At 34.5% G+C, this 8,409-nt stretch overlaps 1 long non-coding RNA gene across 1 annotated transcript; it reads left to right on the top strand.

Moving 5' to 3' along the window:
- The first annotated feature begins 1,104 nt into the window (after positions 1 to 1,104).
- Positions 1,105 to 7,946, top strand: LOC145806176 (uncharacterized). Its single transcript, XR_014348911.1, has 3 exons — positions 1,105 to 3,394; positions 6,473 to 6,762; positions 7,386 to 7,946. It is a non-coding gene; the product is annotated as an uncharacterized LOC145806176 (long non-coding RNA).
- The last annotated feature ends 463 nt before the right edge of the window (positions 7,947 to 8,409 follow it).

The following is an 8,409-nucleotide window of genomic DNA, read 5'->3' on the forward strand; positions in this document are numbered from 1 at the left end:
CCAAAGTGCTCCAAACTACCAACAATTCAGATTAAAAAGAAGCCCTCGACTCACACACTCTTTTTAATGAAGGATCTAGGGTAGAAACACACCCTAAGTGGATCAAATCTAAGAGAGAAGGTGAGCAGGGTGAGAGAGAAGTCGGACCTTAGGGTTTGGAATCTAAAAAGAGGATGAAAAACTGATTAAAATCCCGCTGCTGTCTAATTAAACTGGACAGGCTCGCTCGAGCGAAGACTTGGTCGCTCGAGCGACCAGACACACGAAAAACTCGCTCGAGCGAAGAAAAGCTCGCTCGAGCCAAGAATGCAATGCTTCAGGTCTGCAACCCTGGAGCACGCTCGAGCGACAGAATGCTCGCTCGAGCAAGGAACTCGAAAACATACACCTCGCTCGCTCGAGCGAAGAAAATCTCGCTCGAGCGAATAAGCACTGCCCTCAGGTCTATACCAGATGCAGTCGCTCGCTCGAGCGAAGAAAAGCTGGATCGAGCCAGAAGACACAAAATACAACCCTCGCTCGAGCGACCAAACCCTGGCTCGAGCGACCAACCCAAAAACTGGACAGCAACACTTGGTTTACAAACCCAACCAACCTGAAATAAACCTGCCCAACACATCCTATAACTCCAAATGAGAAAATAAAGGACGACAACAATAATTACACAATGACAGAATAAACGGAACCTAAGTCCGGATATAATAATCAAATGGGAAAAGATCGGGGTCGCTATATTACCTTTTGATTAGGTTGTCAACCCCCCAATTGCCTTGAATTCGGTTCTTTCTTTAGATGCATCCCATTTGCCTGTTTAATGACAGTTTGGGAGTTTTTTTTTTTTTAGACTAAATTGATACAAATAAATTACTTAATGGTAAAATTGATGCAATTTAGAACTAGAAAAACCAAATTGATAGAAGAAATACATTTTGGGGACTACATGTGCCATTTTCCCTATAAACTTTTTTATTTTGAAAAAAAAAAAAAAAAGTAGCCTAGAAAATGCAACTCAATTTGAAGAAATTACAATGAGAGAAGGAAGAACCAGCATGGGTTAAACAAATATGATGTCAGCACCTTGTGCCAGGTTTTTTTGTTTTGTTTTCTTTGTTTTTATTTTATTTTATTACCATATATATATATATATATATATGTATTCATGAGAGGAAGTTTTGAGGTGGAGAAATGTTTGAAAAAAAAGACACATTTTTTTTTTCTTGACCCAAGCCTTTTCCTAAACAATGTGTGAACATATAAAACTAAGAGTAATTAACATGAAAAGAGCAAGACCACCAATAAATTTTGGATTGAGATTCATCTCTTCCATCTAAGAATTGGAGATTGCCTATATGCCTAAAGCATTCAATGACAGGCTTCGAGTGGTCGATGACCAAGAAGGAGAGGAACAATAAGAATTTTAATATACCACAATTTTTGTATTTAATCTTTGATATTAAGATAAACTGACAAAGACAATAAAATAGAAGAAATTTTCAAAAACATAGGAGAGTGAAGATCAGTACTTCTTCCACTCATCTCTCTCCCTCTTTGTCTCTTTTTTTTCCCTTTTCTACATATGCCTATAACTTTTCCTCACTTGAATATTCACATGCAAGCTGTTCTTCTATTGGGAGTAGACTTGTTTCATATATATTTGAAATTTATATCTACATCTCATTTATTTTCAATTGCTTATTGCTCCCAAGTCCTATACTGGAGCTCACAATATATAATTGTATCTACACCATACAATATTTTTGTTAGTATTTTTCTGTCTAAATTTTTAGTCTCTAGCATTATTCTCAAGACATCTATTTATCACTCTCTTATTCTTAATATTTATTTTTCACCATGGAGTGTGCTATATAGATGAAGCTATCAACTGCTACAATGAAAGGTGGAAAAAAAAAATTTGTGTTGGTGAATTTCTTATTATGGTATTTGCATACTGGTCACATCCTACTTTATTTAACATGGGATTTAACTTTTAAATCTACATCTTATCTTTTTCTTTTACATATCTCCAAAATTATTTATGTAATAAATTATGAAGGAAAAAAAATATTTTTACACGCAAGTTATCCTCTGTGGATTGTCGCAGACCCATCAAAATCATGAAAACAGGTAATTGCTCTTAGAAAAATTATGTTAGTGAATTTCTGATTGTGGTATTTACATATCGATCAAAGCCTACTTAACTTAATGTAGGGTTTAGGTTTAGCTTGTATCTCCATCTTATCTTTTCCTTTCACATCTTATCTATGGTATTAGTTAGCTAATAAATCAGGATGTAATTTTTTTATTACTACACGACAATTACCCACTATGAATAACCCATCAAAATCATGATAGTACATAATTTCTCTTTAAAAAAACTTAGGGACAGAAATAAAAGCTAAAGTATATTGAACTAGAATTAGAATTGGAGAGAAACCTTGCCCCTTTCAACTGGCATTAAATAAGTACTAACACTAAGAGAGTAGTACTGTTATATTTTTATTCATCATTAGTAATGTAATGTTTCTATTCATTAGTATTGTCATGTTTCAATTTTATATGCTTATGTATGCTTATGTTCAAATCAATTCCAACTGAATGGAATTGAAAGCAATGTTGTTTGGGAGGTTCTTGTCACTGCAGGTATGAATTCTACGCATAGAGCTGGTGTTGACACAAAGGTTGTGATAGATGATTGCCATATATTTACATGATATTTTCTCAACTCTTGTTGTGTTTATACTAGAAGATCTTGCACTAGGCAGCTCTTGGTTATAATTCATCTAGTTTTTCAATAAATTTTCTTTTGGTGACAAAAAAAAGAAAAAAAAGAAAAGAAAATGGGTTAAAATCAAGGAATCAATATTTCTCGGTACCTATTGGATTGCTTTAATCAGCTTCATACAACTCTTTTAATCTCTTTTTGAAACTATGAAATCATTATGAAGAGTTTGAGAGAAGTGTACTCAATTGATTGGTTAGAGCTAATATTTGAAGAAACTACAATAAGAAAAGACAGAAACTAGCATGGGTTATATAAAAATTCTTTTTCCACAGACTTATGCTGATAATGAAAGAGGATGAAATCAGGAATTCATTCTTTCTTATTGCATATCAAATTGATTTAACCAATGCAACTGTACACTATTATTATTTTAATACCTTTTTATGTTTTCTTTTCAAAACTTAGTAATTGATAATGAAAAGTTTGATGGAAGTGTGCCCAAATTGAATATGATTAGGCCTGATCAAAATCTTAATCGAGGAATTTCACTTACCAGCTTGCTAATTTGTTGCAGGATGGATGACAGTGTCTTAGTGCCCTGTAATGAATTAAGTTGTTCATCCCTCTATGCTCCTTAGCCGTGATGGTTCAAGCATATCAGAGATATCTGAGGTGCATATGCTGACATATAGTTCTACTTTGTTTGGTTTAGTGCAAGACATTAAATTTGTATGTAATTTAATTGCTTGTTTGGTTTTCACTTTTGTGTTACTAAAGCTACTAAGTAGGCTATTCATGCACCTCATGTTCTAGCTAAGAGCATCAACATCAAACTCGGTATGTCCTTTTGTTAGCTGTTTGTATAGCGATCCTAGTTGTCCCTTTACTGTTCTGTTGTATTCCGGATTCGGTTCTGTGGAGTTGGTAGTCGTATCTATCTTGTTGTCATCCTTTAATTCCATTTGTTTGAGTTTTAGGATGTGTTGGGCATGTTTCGAACAGGTGGGTTGAATCTTGGTCTAAAATCTTGTTGCCAGATTTTTGGTCGTTCCACTCGAGCGGGCCTTGTTGCGCTCGAGCGGAGATTGCACGCTCCCAGTATTTTGGTGCTCTGCAGAACTTCTGCAAGCATGTTTTTCACGCTCGAGCGGGTTTCTTTACGCTCGAGCGGTGGCGCTCGAGCGGGTAGTACTTTTTGGTGTAAGTTCTGGGAGGGGGAAATCTACGCTTGAGCGGATTGATTTTCGCGCTCGAGCGGATGTACTTTATTCTTGTGTCTTGGCGCTCGAGCGGGCCTTCTTGCGCTCGAGCGTACCTAGTTTTTTGTTCTTGACGCTCGAGCGTTGTGTTCTCCGCTCGAGCGGGAATGTCGTATATCAGTTGGCAGCTGGGCATTTTAAAATCACTTTTTACATTCTCTCCCTCTCTCTTACTTTCTAAAAAGTCATTTTGAGAGTTCCTCTCTCTAGAAACTCCCTTCACTCTAGGGTTTGATGTAGTTAGAGTGTTTCCTTTTCCTTCGGCCTTTGTAAAAGTTGGGTTGATCGTCAAGGGCTACACTTTGATCCGAGAATATTGAGTTTTGGAGCACGTTGAATTTCTTCATATTCTTTCATTGAGCTCTGAATTTGAGGTAGGGATTCCTACTCACTCTTATGGTCTTTGACATAGATTTTTGGTTGTTTTGATAAAGTGTTGAAGTTGGGTAAATTTTGGGACTTAGGGTTTCAAAATGTTAAAAGAGGATTTGTTATTTTGAGTCTAAAATGTGCATTGTGGGTTCAAAATAATGATATCATTGTTGGTTGTTGATATTTAGACCATTGGGTCAATATTGGGAAATCGGGTGGAAAACCCTAATTTTGGGAAAATTATGATTTTATGGAATTGAGTTGAAAATAATGAAATTGGTTCATTATATGGTTGAATAGTGGAGTTAGATTTATTAATCGCTCACTTTTGAAAACATTGATATTTTATCTGTTGGAGCTTTTATTATCTGTTTAGAAATAATTGGTTGGGCTACCGGTGGAGGGTAGTTTTGATTGTTGTAGACAATGCATGATGATTAGGCAAACTAAAACTAATCAATTGGATATGTCATAGAGTATGACGGTTGATAGAATACATTAACGTTATGTATTGATTGATTGTGTATATGACCTTTGTGTATATACGTTGTGTGTGTGGGAGGAGATAGGGGATGTACTCCATGGTTTAGGGGAAGATAGGGGATGGACCTCTAAACCGGATGTTGTTTGGGAGGAGATAGGGGATGGACTCCACTGATACAGCTCATATGCTTGTCAGATAATGTGTTGATATAGCTCATAGGCTTATCTTTGGAAGTGTTGATACAGTTCATATGCTTATCTTTGGAAGTGTTGATATAGCTAATATGCATATCTGTTGAAATGTGGATACACCTTTGTATGCTTATCTGTTGAGATGTTGATACAACTAGTATGTTTATCTAGTGTAAAATGGGAAACGTTTAATATGAGTCACTGTCTCATATAAGTGGTTGGCCAGGTTCTGAGCCGTTGATGTAAATTGTGAAATTGATAAGAAATGGAAACTGAAATGAAACATGAACGTGGTGGTCATGAAATGGAAATGGGTTATGAATTGATTTATGAAAATTGAACATTTATCAATTGCCAATGTCTTAGTTAATGCGCATACTGTGTTTAGCATATTTCTACTGGGCGTTGGCTCACCCTATATGGGACATTATTTTCAGATACAGGTAGTATGCCACCTCCAAGGACATAGCTTGGATGATGATGAGAGTTGAAGACTCTTTTCGTTTATTTTGTTAGTGTTACATGTATATCAAGCCAAGGGCTTATTTTGTATAGAGTTAGTACTCTTCTTTTGTGTAACCAGGTGTTGACTTGGAAAGCTGTAAGCCCATAGGGCATTTGCTTTTGTTGTTAACATGTAATACTATTGTAAGAACTACTCTGATGAATATAAATGGTTGGTTTCTTTTATATCAATGCATGTCTAGTGATGGGTTTTAATGTTATTATTTTGAGGGCGTTACAGTTTGTGATGGTCAAACTCACAAATGGCATAACTTGCATATGGTACACACCATTTAGTATTTCCCAACCAAAATAAATAAAAAAATTATCTAGAAAAATAATTTGTAGTCCAAATTTAATTCTTATAGTGGAGCCCACATTTAGAATGTACCTATATCCCCACATTATTTTTGTTCATATTTTTTCATGCCTGTATTTTTTGGTTCCTTGTAGTACTTTGGGAACATCTATTTATCTATCTTTTACTAATTAAATTTATTTCTCACCATGGAGTGCTATATAAATGAAGTTATCAATGGCTACATTGAAAGGGAAAAAAATTAGGTTGTTGAATTTCTCATTCTGTCATTTACATATTGGTCACAAACCTACTTTAGTTAACATGGGATTTAACTTTTAAATTACATCTTATCCTTTCCTTTTACATAGCTCTGGAATTAGTAATGTAATAAATTAGGAAGAAATTTTTTATTTTCACACAGCAATTACCCTCTGTGAATTATTGCAGGCCCATCAAAATCATGAAAGTAGGTAATTACTCTAAAAAAAAATTAAGAAAATTTTTCTCTTAGAAAATAAAATGAAAGAGATTGAACCACACTTAGAATTTTAATTGATCATTACAAATGTCCTGTTCATATTCATCAGTACTGTCACGTTTCAATTTAATGTGCTTATGCTATGTTCAAATCCATTCTAGAAGACCACAAAGATGAAGAAGAAGATGAAGATGATGAAGATAAAGAAGATAATCGAAGGCATTGTTGTTATGGGGGCTCTTGTCTTCGTTGAAGCTGAAGGGTTCAGGCAGTTATTCTTGAAAGTGAAGCTCAACAAGTTGTTTATGAGTTAAATTTTATGCATAGAATTGGCGTTGCAACAGAGGTTATGCTAGCTGATTGTCATATTTTGCTTTATCTTTTCGTAACTCTTCTTTTGCTTATACTAGAGGATCTTGTAACATGTGGCTCATGATCATGAAGTAGCAAGGTTTGCGTCCACACTGATCTTAGGTTGGTTTGACCTTTATCTAGTTTTTCAATAAAATTTTCTTCAATAGAAAAAAAAAAGAAAAAAAAATGAACAGGGAATCCAAAAGTTTGAAAAGTTTGACAAAAATGTATGCAAATGACATGGTTACAGCTAATAAAAACTGGAATCCAAACATTTTTCTTATCAATCTGGAGAGGAAACTTGGACCTATTGAGTTTTATTGAATAAGTACTAACACATTAGTATTGCCATGATTTTATTAATTAGTATTGTCATATTTTTTATTCATCAGCAGTGTCATGTTTCAATTTTATACATTTGTATTATGCTCAAATCAATTCAAGAAGAAAAATTAAAAAGCAAGATATGATTTGATCGCTTAAATTTATGTAATAGTTCAAAGAGGATGAAATTTGGAATTCATTCTTTCTCATTGAATATCACATTGGTTCAATGCAGTTGTAGTTGCATACCATGATTTAATCCTTTTTTAATTTTTCTTTTTGAAACATGGGTTGATAATAAAAAGTTTGACAGAAGTGTACCCAAATGAATATGATTAGGCCTAATCAAAATCCAAATCTGGGAATTTCATTTACAAATCTGCTAATTTGTTTCAGGAAGATAAGAAGGTCTTAGTGCCCCAGAATGAATTAAGCTGCTCGTTCCTCTTATTTTGTTGGTACTAATCCTCATTTTTGTGGTTTATCGGGAAGGTCTGTCAAAGTTGCTATAGACAAGGCTAAGAAGCAATGCAGATTCAGCCTGGGTAGTGCATTCTTCTATGCTTCTTCAACCTTCATGTCCAGCTACTTCGAAGGGAGGCCTATATGGTCTGTAATTTGTTTGGTTTATTGGGTTTGGAAGACATTAATTCTAGATGTAATTTTTGATGGAAATAGAGATGACCACACCATAATATAGTGTGACTCTCTGCATCCTATTATTTCCCATAGCTTGGTGATTGATCCTTCCCTCAAGGAGGATGTAAATCTAGAAGGTTTGGTTTGAATTCAAAATGAAAAGACACAATTGTATGAAGCATAGTGACTACTGGGTTTGGAGACTCAATATCAATGGTTGTAACCATTGATAAAGAGACATCATGTAGCCTATAAATAGATGGCTGGAACAATGGAACTACACACTTGGAATTGCTAATTATTCTCTCTTTGTTTTGACTTCTGGATTGTATATTCTTCTTGCATGATAAACACCCTCATAGGGATTATCGATCTTTGCCATTGATTGTTTTTCCTTCACTTTTGCTTGTTAAGTTTTCACTTTACTGTTACTAAAGCTACTTGGTGGGCTATTCATACAGCTCATGTTCTTGCTAAGTTTGCTTTCAATAAGATTAGTAAGTTCTGTTATGTTCTTGTTTAGTTTTATATATTTATATATGAACTCTCTTGTTTTCCTTTTTCTTTTTGAAGAAAAAGAAGTAGCCTTGAAAGTGCAACTCATTTTGGAAAAAAAAAAAAACTACAATGAGAATAGGAAGAACCAACATGGGTAAAAAAAAGAAAATTCTTTGTCAATGGATATTGCATATGAAAATAAGCAATTCAAACTATCTACATCAGAAAATATACAACTGACATAGCGTAGCAAAACACATGATTGTTTTATTACATTTCCAAC

The sequence above is a fragment of the Camellia sinensis genome, chromosome 13 (assembly GCF_055761805.1).
Source record: "Camellia sinensis isolate YWXY chromosome 13, ASM5576180v1, whole genome shotgun sequence".
Classification (NCBI taxonomy): domain Eukaryota; kingdom Viridiplantae; phylum Streptophyta; class Magnoliopsida; order Ericales; family Theaceae; genus Camellia; species Camellia sinensis.